This window comes from Chiloscyllium plagiosum, unplaced genomic scaffold (genome assembly GCF_037043375.1).
Source record: "Chiloscyllium plagiosum isolate Xiang-an unplaced genomic scaffold, Cpla_swu_hap1 HiC_scaffold_46, whole genome shotgun sequence".
Taxonomy (NCBI): Eukaryota; Metazoa; Chordata; class Chondrichthyes; order Orectolobiformes; family Hemiscylliidae; genus Chiloscyllium; species Chiloscyllium plagiosum.
In genome coordinates, this window is record NW_028270184.1 from 33276762 (window position 1) to 33291039 (window position 14278).

At 45.2% G+C, this 14278-nt stretch overlaps 1 pseudogene; it reads left to right on the forward strand.

Annotated features, from left to right (window-relative positions):
• The first annotated feature begins 6165 nt into the window (after nt 1–6165).
• LOC148136313 (uncharacterized) lies at nt 6166–7242 on the forward strand (annotated as a pseudogene).
• The last annotated feature ends 7036 nt before the right edge of the window (nt 7243–14278 follow it).

Here is a 14278-nt window from a genome sequence, read left to right on the forward strand (position 1 = left end):
AGATCAAGGGATAACAGGAAAGGTAGGGGAGGATACGAAAGACAAAGGTCAGATACCCGGGCAAGGAGATACAGGCAGGGTGTTACCACTGTGGAAAAATGGTGCATTTTAAACGGGAATGCCTGGAATTAGCACGATAAAGGGAAGCCGTTTCCTTAATGACCTTAGATGAAGATTAGGGGAGTCAGGGGTTCCTTCCTCCTGAAATCCACCGGGAACACTTTATAAATTTAAAGGTGGGACCTGAAGTGGGGAGGAAGTATTTCTGGTGAACATGGGAGCGGCACGGTCATCCCTCCATTTTAGATGATTTACTTGTGTCAGGACAAAAGAAAGATGACATGAGTTTGGCCACCAACAGACTATTAAATTTTCTAGGGCAACAGGGTTTAGGAGTATTTAGGAATAAATTGCAATATGTAGAGAAAGAGGTGAATTACGTAGGACACCTTATTAGTGAGGGCACTATGCGCATTACTCCCGAGAGAATTAAAGGGAATTCCGACCACCAAATGAGAATTACGGAAGTTCTTGGGGCTAGTGGGCTATTGTAGATTATGGATAGAAGCATACGCCCAGAAAACGAAGTGGTTATATTACAAAATGACAGAATCTGAACATGAAAGACTGCACTGGACAGAAGAGGAAAAGAAAGGGTTACATGAGTTGAAGTGTAGTCTAATCAATAGCCAGGGAAAGGAATTAATACACGAAGAGTTGATAGGACAAGTGTTGAAAAGTTTGGAATTACCCCGGGAAATAGTTATTGTCCATGTCGCTGGGCATCAGAGGGGGAACGCCCTAGAATAGGCTAGCAGACGAGGCAGCCAGAGAGGCAGCTATGAACCTTACAGTAACAGAAATACGGGTTCTAACGCTCCTAGTGGAATCCCCTGAACCCCGTGTACACGGAAGAAGAGGAAAAGGAATTCCAGGAAATGGGGCCACTAAGACAACCCAAGGAAAATGGATCCTCCCTGATGGGAGGGAGTTATTAAGTAAACCAGTCATGAGAAACATCCTAGCCATCTTGCACCAAGGCAGTCATTGGGGTTCCCAAGGTATGTGTGACATAGTGTTAAGGAATTACGGATGTAAAGGGATTAGATTAAATTACATTACAGTGTGAAAACAGGCCCTTCGGCCCAACAAGTCCACACCGACCCGCCGAAGCGTAACCCACCCATACCCCTACATTTACCCCTTACCTAACACTACGGGCAATTTAGCATGGCCTATTCACCTGACCTGCAGATCTTTGGACTGTGGGAGGAAACCGGAGCACCCGGAGGAAACCCACGCAGACACCGGTGAACGTGCAAACTCCACACAGTCAGTCGCCTGAGGCAGGAATTGAACGCGGGTCTCTGGCGCTGTGAGGCAGCAGTGCTAACCATTGTGCCACCGTGCCGCCCAATGAGATAAAGGCTTTCCAGAGACAGTATATAGTATTCCTATTAGAGTGGAAGGAAACGCTGGTGGGTGTAGAGTATGCTGGATAACGAGAGAACAAAGGTTTAGGTTAAGAAAAAGAAGGAAAAAATTGTCAGGTATAGACACGAGGAAGCAAGTGAATCCTCTGAATATAAAGGCAGGAGGAGTATACTTAAGAGGGAAATCAGGAGAGTAAAAAGAGGATATAAGATAGCTTTGACAGATAGTGTTAAGGAGAATCGAAAAGATTTTTATAAATACATAAAGGACAGGAGGGTAACTAGGGAGAAGATCAGCAAGGCAGCCTTTGTGCGCAGCCGGAGGAGATGGAGGCGATACTAAATGAGTATTTTGTATCAGTGTTTACTGTGGCGAAGGAAATGGAAGATATAGAATGTGGGGAAATAGAGGGTGCCATCTTGAAAAGCGTCCATATTAAAGAGGAGGAGATGCTGAATGTCTTGAAATGCATAAAAGCGCATAAATCCCCAGGATCTGATCATGTGTACCTTGGAACTCTGTGGTAAGCTAGGGAAGTGATTTTTGGGCCCCTTGCTGAGAAATCTGTATCATCGACCATCATAGATGAGGTACTAGAAGACTGGAGGTTGACTAACGTGGTGTCACCATTTAAGAAAGGTTGTGAGGGAAAGCGGGCGAGCTATAGACCAGTGAGCCTGACATCAGTAGTGGGCAAATTGTTGAAGGGAATCCTGCGAGATCGGATTTACATGTATTTAGGAAGGCAAGGAGTGACTAGGGGTAGTCAGCATGGCTTTATGAGTGAGAAATCATGTCTCAAGAAATTGATTGTGTTTTTTGAAGAAGTAACAAAAAGGATTGATGAGGGCCAATCATTGGATGTGATTTCTATGGACTTAAGTGAGGTGTTTGAAATGGTTCCTCATGGGAGATTTGTTAGCAAGGTTAGATCTCATGGAATACAGGGAGAATTGGCTGTTTGGATAAAGAACTGGCTTGAAGGTAGAAGACAGAGGGTGGTGGCGGAGGGTTGCTTTTCACACTGGAGGCCGATGGTGTGCCACACAAATCGGTGCTGGGTCCACTACTTTTCGTCATTATATAAATGATTTGGACGTGAACATGGGAGATACAGTTAACAAGTTTGCAGATGACGCCAAAATTTGAGATATAGTGGACAGTGAAAACGATTGCCTCAGATTACAACGGGATCTGGATCAGATGTGCAAATGGGCTGAGGAGTGACAGATGGAGTTTAATTTAGATAAATGTGAGGTGCTGCATTTTGGGAAAGCGCATCTGAGCAGTACACTTAATGGGAAGGTTCTAGAGAATGTTGCTTAACAAAGAGACCTTGGAGTTCATAGCTCCTTGTAAGTAGAGTTGCAGGTAAGCGGATTGTGAAGAAGGTGTTTAATATGCTTTCCTTTATTGGTCAGAGCATTGATTATAGGAGTTTGGAAGTCATGTTGCAGCTGTACAGCACACTGGTTAGGACACTTCTGGAATATTGCATGCAGTTCTGGTCTTTTTCCTATTGGAAGGATGTTGTGAAACTCAAAAGTGTTTAGAAAAGTTTTATAATGATATTGCCAGGGTTGGAGGATTTGAGCCATCGGGAGAGGCTGAAACGACTGTTTTCCCTGGAGCGTCAGAGGCTAAAGGGTGACATACTTGAGGTTTATCAAATCATGAGGGTCATGGATAGGACAAACAGACAAGGTCTTTTCCCTGGGGTGGTGGAGACCAGAGCTGGAGGGTACAGGTTTCGGTTGAGAGATTAAAGATTTAAAAGGGACCTAAGAGGCAACCTTTTCACGCAGAGTGTGGTGTATGTATGGAATGTACTGCCAGAGGAAGTGGTGGCGGCTGGTACAATTGAAGCATTCAAAGGGCATCTGGATTGGTATATGAATAAAAAGGGTTTATTGGGATATGGGCCAAGTGCTAGCAGATGGGACGAGATTAGGATAGGATATCTGGGCGGCGTGGACGAGTTGGACTGAAGGGTCCGGTTATGTGCTGTACGTCTCTAGGACTCACTGGCTCTAAATGTTTTCCACTGTTCATTTACAGACTGACATTTCAGTCTATTTCCCCTGTTTACTTTGGTCAGTTCTCTCTCAAAATCATGTAATTGGCTTGGTTACTGATTCCGGTATAATTTCTTGGAGATCTCGGTGTGATATTACTCATTCACTCAGCTTCATCACCCAACGGTCGATCTTCATCCCTAGCTTTTGTACAATGTGTTATTCAAAGAGACGCTGAAAAAACATTCAAGGAGGATCTCAGATAATATGACTCTTGCCAATATGTCTGTCTCAGATTATACAAAGATTGAAGTCTCCAAAAATTATCTCACCACCTTTGCTACAATTTCTAATGAATTCCTGTTTAATGCAGGGATGAGCAATGAAATACTGCAAGGCAGCATATTAACTGTTCTCCTGCTTGTGTTTTTGACACATAGCACCTAGAGGTTACAGTCATGCTGATTCAGCTGCATAATCTGAGGCCAAAGGCTTTCTCTGTAATGTCTTTGTTATCCATTAGTGTCATGGTTCCCATCTTGCTTTTCCATGCTGCCTGAGATCCTGTAAGGTTGTTTACTGTTGAATATTTAAGTTCCACCTTTTGTTCACCGTGTAATCACGTCTGTCTGGTGACTAAATATCATTTTTCTCTGTGTCACAAGTCTATTACGTTATTGTAGATACTTTGTCCATTCCAAAAAACCAACATTATAATTCCTCTTTCCCACAATGTCCTGTCACAAACCGATTCATTGATGTACAGTTTTCGTTAATCTCTGTCCCTTCCTGTTCCTATCTACTTGTCTTCAGCCACATCCCCATGCTGTTCCGAGGCTTCACATTTTCTCTTTGTATTTGGAAAGCTCCTTTCACCTGAACCCTGTCCCTGCCTCCGCTCTATCAGTTTAAAGCCCTGTCCATAAACCTACCAATATGGTTGGCCAGTACACTGGTCCCAGCAGTGTTGATTTTAATTCACTAGTGAGTTATTGCTGTCTCTGGCTGGCCAGCATCGCATGCCCACCCTGACCAGCCTTAGAGCTGAGTGGCTTGCCAGACCATTACAGAGGGCATTTTGAGAATCAATCCCATTGCTCTGGATCTGGATTCATATGTAGGCAAGACCGGCAGCCGATAACAGATTTCCTTACTTAAAGGGTACTAAGTAGTCAGATGGGTATCCCTGCTACCGGCATTAAATTCTGGATGAACAGACGAGTGAGAGTAACCCGAGGCCATTGCCTGGCCCACTGATAGCTCCCTCATCCCTGAGTACTGATCCCAGTCCACCTTCTTCGTGACCGGGCTTTGATCGTGATGCCTTCCTGCACTCTGGTGATATCACTCAGTATCACTCTATGTGGTATCTGTCACTGTGAGGGTCTAATTGCTGCCAGTGACTGCACCTTTTGCAGCTACTCCAGATCCTGAGCCAACAGAATTCTCCACTCCAGGGAGACCCAGCAGCACAGGCCAGGGATGGAGACTGGGATTTTCCAGATCTCTGTGGGACTCGGCGCCATTCTCCATGTGTAACCCTCACTGCATCCGTCTGATTTCCCATTCTATTCATTTCTCAGGATGATCCAGGTAATGATTACAGACGCTCACAACAGACTTCACAAATACAGACAAGAAATTGCGCGCCAAAAGTCGTGAATTTCAAAAACCGTGAATCAGGAATGGAGTCAGACCATAGAACGGGCTGTCACCATAGGACAGAACAGGACCACACACCGCAAAAAAAGGTACTAAAAGAAAAAATGGCCAAACGAACAAACAACAAAGACGACACCACAACACACACCTGGGTTAAAAACCTCTCCCAAAGACAGCTCACAGACACGCAAAGAACAATACTGGCCAAGGGACTCAACTACAACCGCAGGGACGCCAAGACAGCAGACTTCCTAGGAGCACTAGAATGCACACTCAGGAACAGTGGACTGACAGAAGAGACACAACAAACAGTGAGTCAAAGTATCGTACCTCTGATATCAAGGAAAAGACAAACACATAACCTCAACACCAAGGAGAGGGAAGCACTAAAATCACTAAGAAACGATAAGAACATAATCATACTACCAGCAGACAAAGGCAGAATGACGGTCATCGTGAACAAAGCAGAGTACATCCAAAAAGCACAACAACTACTTGCAGATACCACCACCTACCAAAAGAGGGGGTTTGATCCCATCCCACAGCTCACAAATAGGATAAATAACACACTGAGGAATCTACAAAAAAAGGACAGATAAACAGGTCTGACCTACAAAGAATGAAACCTAAAAGCAACAACCAGATTCTATGGACTACCTAAAGTGTACAAACCAGACATCCCACTCAGACCCATAGTATCACTACCAGGGACACCATCACACAAACTGGCTAAAGAACTACAGCAGAAACTGAAACACCTGATCAGCGGATCCAGACAATCTATACAATCAACACAGGAATTCTTGGACATCATCAGAAATATACACATAGACAAGGAAGAAACTATGGTCTCATTCGACGTAACGGCACTGTTCACCTCTATTGACAAAACCCGAGCCAGAGAAACAATAGCCAACCTGCTGGACATACAGAACAGACAACAGGACGTTGAACCTATCAACAAAGACGGCATACTTAAACTACTGGACTTGTGCCTCACAACACACTTCACATTCAATAACCCCAGATATACAAACAAATCAACCGCACACCCATGGGCTCACCGATCTCTGGACTCATAGCAGAAGCAGTAATGCAAAGGTTAGAACAAACAGTCTTACCACAAATTCAACCCTAACTCTGGGTCAGATATGTTGATGACACCTTTATAATCATTAAAAACACAGAGATAGAGAAAACACATCGGATCATCAAAGCCACACTCACCGGAATCCGATTCACGAGAGAAGAAGAAAACGATAACCAACTCCCATTCTTAGATGTGATGGTACAGAGAACACCGAACGGAGAATTCACCACAAAGGTATACAGGAAAGCCACACACACAGACCAAGTCCTGAACTATGAAAGCAACCACCTCAACACACACAAACGAAGTTGCATCAAGACACTATTCAAAAGGGCCACAACACACTGCAGCACACCAGAACTGCAAAAAGAGGAAGAGGAACACCTATACAAGGTATTCGCCAAAAACGGATATCCTCGCAATTTCATCAACAGATGCCAAAGAGAAAGACAACGGAAGGAGGACATGCTACAAACCAAAGGACTGGCCACACTAGCATTCATCAGGAACATTTCAGAACTGACAGCCAGACTATTGCGACCACGAGGACTTATAACAGCACACAAACCAACAGCCACCCTCAGACAACAACTCAACAGAACGAAGGACCCGATACCCTGCATGAGCAAAACGAATGTAGTGTACAAAATCACATGCAAGGACTGCACAAAACTCTATATAGGACAAACAGGAAGACAGCTAACGATCCGCATCCATGAACATCAACTAGCCACGAAACGACACGACCAGCTATCCTTAGTAGCCACACACGCAGACGACAAGCAACACGAATTCGACTGGGACAACACTACCATTATAGGGCAAACCAAACAAAGAACAGCCAGGGAATTCCTAGAAGCATGGCACTCATCCACAAACTCCATCAACAAACACATCGACCTGGACCCAATATACCGGCCACTACAGCGGACGGCTGAAACTGACAACTGGAAGCGGCAGAGACAGGCCACTATAAATGCCAGAGGAAACACCACAGAAGCGCTTCACAGCAGGCTCCCAAGCACTGAGGATGTCACCTAGACAGAGGACGAAACGTTTGCAACAAGAATTTCCAGCTCGGCGAACAGTACCACAACAACGAGCACCCGAGCTACAAATCTTCTCCCAAACTTTATTAATTTCTCTGTCTCCTGTAGGTACTCAGGATGCTCCTGACTCATCAGAATTCCCAATTCCTGTTTCGTTCATCACCACATTGAAAACAGTTGGTCAGCCAGAGAGATGGTGAGAGAGAGATCTGGAGCCTTCAGGAAATCCTGCAGATCAGTAAGATCACTCACAGTGAACAGAGCAGAGTGTATTTAATACATCGAACTTTGGTCCAGAAGACATGACATAGATACAGTGTTGAACGAAAACAGAGCATGATGGTCCCAGGCTGAAACCCCACCTCTTGTTAATCTTCATCTCTGCTATACTGAGCCTTACTATGTCAATACAGTAAGTTGACAATTATCAATCCAGGCCTGTTCTGTCTTAGTAAGGATCAGTACAACAGAGGGGAAAGCAGGCCTCCCTCAAGGAGATGGTATTGAAACCTGGGATCTTTCTGTTCTATATTCCCTCCTCGCGCTGTCTCTTGTCGTGTGATAGAGTCATACAGCAAGGAGACATACCTTTTGGTCCAACTTGTTTGTGCCAATGTCTTGATTGCTTGTAATTCTCAGAAAAGTTCCTGTTTCTATAACCTCCATCCCTCCCATATTCCCGCTGTATATTTGAAACCTACTCCAATGCTGATAACTCTCCCTATGTGTAAATTGCTCCAGTTTCGATAACATGCCCAGTCTCAATAATCTCATCCTGCACTCAGTACAATAATTCCTATTTCTGTAGTTTTGCACAATACTTACAGTGCCCCCATCCCTGTAAAATCCTCCGGCCTGGACCAAAGTACCCACCTGTGTACCTTCCTCACCCCCAGGAAAACAAGAAAACACTGGAACCTTCTGCGGGTCGATCACACTTCTGCCTCCGGCCTATAGCACCACATGACCACAGTAACCTTCTCCTCTCATTACCGAGCTCCTTATCTGTCTAACCACCTCCAGACACTTTTCAAACCACAACAACACTCCACATCTGTGTTTGCTCGTCCACATCTCTGTTTGCTCGTCCACTCCCTCCCAGCACCTCAAAAACTCTCTCTTTGCGTAATTCTGCAATTTGGGGCAGCACGGTGGCTCAGTGGTGAGCGATGGCGCCTCACAGCGCCAGGGACCAAGGTTCGATTCCAGCGTTGGGTGACTGTCTGTGTGGAGTTTGCACATTCTCCCCGTGTCTGCGTGAGTTTCCTCCGGGTGCTCCGGTTTCCTCCCACAGTCCAAAGATGTGCAAGTCAGGTGAATTGGCCATGCTAAATTGCCCGTAGTGTTAGGTGCATTTTCAGAGAGAAGTGGGACTGGGTGGGTTACTCTTTGGTGGGTCGGTGTGGACTTGTTGGGCCGAAGTACCTGTTCCCACGCTGTAGGGAATCTAATCTAAACTCTTCCTCTGCGTTCCATATTACTGTCCCTAAATAAATCCCTCTATCCATAAACAGCCCTAAACCCTTCCAACCTCAAAGTCTCTGTGAACTCCCACAGCTCCAACATCCCTCCTGAACTGTGTAAACTTTTCCAGTCTTGAAACACTCTGAAAATCTGAACATCCTACAATCCTCCCTATCTGCGTAATCCTCTCAGGTCAATGCAACGCCCCGATCTGTGGAAACAACTCCAATGCTTGTGACTCTCCTGATCAGTTTCTACATGACTTACTATCTATGTGACATCCTCCCGTCGCTATCACCAGCTCTGTCAATGTAAGCTCCTCCAGTCTCCCCACCAATCTAAGTATCTCCATAATCTTCTCCCTCTCTTCCACCCCTATCTGTGTAAACATTACACTCCCCTACAACCATCCCTAAAGCAGGACCCTTCTCCAGTGTGTGCAATGCTCCCTTTCTGTGTTAGTGTCTCCAGGCTCTATTGCTGTTCCTGTCTCTGTAAGCTCGGACAGATGGTCCAGCCTTCTGGTCCTTATAATTTCCAGAATCTCAGCATCGGGCATCAGCAAATGTCTTCATGAACTTCCATATCTCTGATCGTTCCTCAATTCCATACAACTCTCTTATTCTCTGTAAATAGCACCATTCCATAAAATACTCCCTGTCTGCATAAACTGCCCCAATCCTACACTGAGAATCCTCACTGTCCTTTTGATCACCGGTAGTCCCTTCAGATCTCCTTGTATCTTTCCTGACTCCATTGAACACAGCTCATCTCAGTTTATAACTCCTCTAACTCATATGATACTCCACATCTCTGGGATATTCTTCAGTTGCTGCAATTATGATTCTTTATCTTCAGCGCTTCCAATCCCCCTGATCGATGCAAGGTTATTGATCCCTTGCAGTATGTTTAACACCTGTAGCAGCCTCCAATTCCTCAATACATCCTGTCTCTGTAACCTCCTCAAAAACTACAGCTTTGTAATATTACAAAGTCTTACATTCTTTGTAATATCTTCCAGTATCTGCAACGCTGTTGATTTCTGTAACCTCCTCCAGAACAGTACTCCACATCTCTGTGTAACTGATGGAAATGCTGCAAACCTGCCTTCACAGTGCACACTAGCTCTCTGAACGCCTGCAGCCCGACAACCCTCAGTATCTCTGGCTCGTCCAATCCCGACACTTCTCCCTGGCTGTGTGAACTGATACAGCCCCTTCAACCTTTCCTATCTCACTCTCTCCTGCAGCTCCAATTATTGTCCGTGTTCATGTAATTCTCAGCACCAACAATCCTATATTAACTCCTCCAGCTCCAGCTACCATCCCAACCCGGGTAATCTACAGTCCCTCCAATCCTCCCTTTCTCCATAAACTCCTGCAGCTCCAATTTCTCCCCTATCTGTTTAATCTCCAGTCCCGACAACCCTCCCTTCCTGAGCCCATGCACCAGCCGTTGGAACTGTTGTTATCTGTGTCCCCTCCAGCAGGCGCTACAACACTCCTCACGTCTGTAACTGTATACAGACAATGCAGCTCTCCCTTTTATATCTGACACCCTCCCCGACTTATAACTCTTATAGTTCCTCACAATATCTCACCTCCTCCATTCCCATCTGTGCTCGAGAGCTCTAAAAATTCTTTATTCTTGTTTACATTTCTGATCACCTAAACACTATCCCTTTTTATACTTGTAACCCCTTCAGTTTCTGTTGCTCTCCATATAGCTGTAATCAATGATAGCACAGGTTCCCTTCCTTAAATCTCTATAATTACAATGGTTGTATTTGTTAAATGGGCACATTTCTTCCTCCTTATCCATCCCAGGACTTCCAATCCCTACAATCCCACTATTTGGAATGCTCCCATTCGCTGCACCTCCTCATGTCGTGAGGGTCGTTGAACCCCACCAGTGCCACAAAGGTTTATCATCCCCCCAGTTACTGCAAGTCCTCTAACTCTGTAACATCCAACAGTCTCCAGTACCATACAACACTTGCTGGCTCTCAATTTGCATTTGTTGAAGTCTACACATCTCTGTAAGCAGCTCAGAAAAAGCACTTTAGACTCTACAATGCTCCATCATGAACAAGCCACCATCTCTCTATTTTCTTTGCCTTCTTCTTAGTGACTGCAACTCTCACTGTATCTTCCAGTAAGCTTCTTTAGTAGCTGCAGGTCTGCCTAGCTCCCCAGAAAACTTGTTCCATCCCATACAGCTCGCTCAATCACTTTAACACCCTCTGCTCTGTCTAATCCTCCTCTTTCCCACTGTCTTCCAGGCACAGCGGCGATCCTGTAAGAGAGCAGTGCGGAATGGGATGTTATAAATCTCAGCTGAGGCTTGAGGCCTACCATTACCTGGGAGTCACAAGAGGAGAGAGTCTGAGTGAGTGCAGCACAAAGCGGGAGAATATAAATCAGCAGCGAGAGTCAAGGCCGACTGGGACTTGGATTTGGAGAAACAGCAGAGCAGGAGCCTGGAAATCAGCACCGAGTCACAGAGGGAGTGACCGTGTGAGGGAGCAACTTGGAGCAGGAGCTTGAGGCTGACACACACCTAGGAGGTGGAAGCACCAAAGTGGGAAGATATAAATCAGCACTGAGGATCGAGGCCTAGTCGTACCTGGGAGTCACAGAGACGGTGATTGTGTGAGGACGCAGAATGGAGTGGGAGCTGGAGACTTACATGTGCTTGGGAGTCACAGAGACGGTGATTCTATGATGGAGCAGAGTGGAATGGGAGCTGGAGAATTACACGTACCTGGGAGACACAGTGATAACCTTCTGCTGTTGGGAGCTGCCTGCACTGAGTTTGAAAGAAGTGCAAGAACCATCACAGAAAACACTGTAAGTTCATTGGCTGATAATAAACCTTTATTAGTGACTGTCAGTTAATTGCTGTAAGTAAGCAAATTTAATTTTAAACTTCTGAAGTAAGGATTGAAATCAGAAATAAGAGGGACAAGTGAGATTCTGAGCCAATATAATAAATTACGCTCAGTAAGCCACAGTTGAATAAGGGACTTAACCATATTATGATGTCCCTGATGTTAACTTCATTCTAAGTAATTAAGTAAGTTACCCCAGATATGTTGCATTTTAGGACGTGGCGAGACATATTTGTCAGATGGAAAATGCATTCTGTTGCATTGGGAAGTCATAGCCCCTGCTCGTGTCCTAGGTGGACACTGGGCCTTGGAGCTCAGACAGTGACTAGAGACTCTATGGGACATCTGTGATGGTGAGAGTTAGGTGGATAGCACACACAGAGCAGATCACCCTGCAGACATGACGGCCTGGAAGAAGGAACGGTCTAGGGGACGAGGCAATTGGAGAGAAACAGTCAGGGAATACAAGAATATCCTGGTGTCTTCCTCCCAATTCAGTTTCCCAGTTTGGAAGCTGATGAAGGTGCTGGCTGCTCAGCGGAGTGCAGTCAGAGCCATGTCTGTGGCGCCACAAGCAGCCTGACTGTACAGGAAGGGAGGGAGAAGGAAGTAGGAGCAATAGGCACAGGGGAGTCAGGAAAGTGAAGAAGGTGTCAGAGTGTCTGTAATTCCAGGATAGTAGGGTTAAGAATGTCACTGTGTATGCAGGACATTCGTCTGGGGGGCAACTGAGCAGTCAAATGTCATGTCCAAGTTGGTCGGAATGACCTGGATAGGAAGGGTGAAGTGGTCTGGGCATCAGAATTTAGAGAGCGAGGTGGATGGTAGCAAGCGGGACCTCAAATGTAGCAATCCCTGGAATACTTCCAGTGCCGTGTCCAAGTGAGGACAGAACTCGGAGTTTTAGGTAGGTCAGATTGTGACTGAAACAATGGTGCAGCAGGAAGGGCTTCAGATTCCTGGGACATTGGGACTGGTTCTGGGGAAGGCAGCAACTGTACAAGCTGGATGGGCTAACGTGACAGAGCTGGGACTGAATTCCTTACTGGGTATTTGGGAGGGATTGAAAATAACTTGGTGTGTGCTTAGGATCCAAAAAGGAATAGTGGAGTAGACTACCAGGATTCTCAAAATAATGGGAGATACAGTTGGTACTAATTTACAACAACAAATTTAACAGTGGAAGATGGAGTAAGAAAGAAAGCCTTAATCTGAGGTACTCTGCACGGACATAAATACTTTGAGTGTGGGGAGATGCAAATGCAGATTGGTGTGTGGTCATCTGATGTACTGATCACCAAGAGCTGGCTCAGGGAATGGCATGACTGGGTGTTAAATATTGCTGAGGATAAAGGATTCCAAAATGATTGAAGTAAAGGGAAAGGATGAAGATAGACGCATTGACTTAGATTAGCGTTCGTTAAGGCGTCCATGAGAAGGAGGATCCGCCAAGGACAGAATGAATTTGGCTGGAGCTACAGAACAAAAAATATGCAATTAAACTGTGAGGTACAGTTTGTCGGCCAACAGCCAAAGAAATGATGTAGAGAATAAAAATGCAGGGTCATTTGAGAGCGATGATAATACTACAGATAAGTTACACTGAGAAACTTAATTTATCCAGATAAATTGACTAGGTTACTGTTGGTGCAGGGTCATGAGGGGCAAGTGTCCCTGGATTACATGGAGGAGAGCTCACTTCAGGAGTATGTGTCCAGCCCAAGAGAGCATGTACTGTTGGACATGGTCCTTGGGAAAGAGATGGGGCAAGTGGAACCAGTGTCAATAGGGGAACATTTTGTGGCGCAGCGATCATTTTATTATAAAGTTCAGGATAATGGTAAAGAATGATGTGCAATAATTGAGAATGAGAAACATTAGTTGACTGAGAGCAGCCTTCAGTGGGCCAAGATTGAAGCTGGGAACGTTTCGACAAGGCCAGTGAAATGGTAGCTTTAAATAGTATGAACCAGTTCAGATAGAGCTGGATTATGGAGATGGGGCTGCAGTGTGACCACGACTGAGAACTGGATAATCAAAGGTTTTCCCCATTTATATAGGAAGAATTACCAGGCCAACACAGTGAAGTACCATTGTGTATAAAGGACGGGATCAGTGTTATTGTGATGTTAATCAATTCACACACTGCTCCCCTCTGCCCTCACCCCTCATCCCTGCGTCCCATTAGATATTGATCCTATCAGATATTAGTAACCTTTGAAAACAACAGAAAATAGCACAGTATAGAGGAGATTACTCTGTCCACTGTCTGCATTGGACAAAGTGTAACATTGTTTTCTAAAGCTCTAGTTCTGTCTCCCCGGATGCTGTAGGACTTCGGGCACAGAACCTGGCATCTTTTTAAAATGGTTTGAGAGTTTCTGCCTCTACTCCACTTCCATGTGTGACTCCCAGATCCCAAACAAACTCTGGGTGAAATAACAACATTCCTCACCACTTCACTAATATTTCAACGAATTACATTAACTATTCGCCAATGGTAACTGAGCTCTCCAACAGGAACAAGGTGTTCTCTCTCTTTCTACCCAGGCTCCTGACAACATGTGCACCACAATCAAATCTCCTCTCAGCATCCTCCGTTCTAATCTTTCCCCATAACTGCACTTCCACTGTCACAGGGTGGAGAATCTCCTCTGTACCCTCTCCAGTCCAA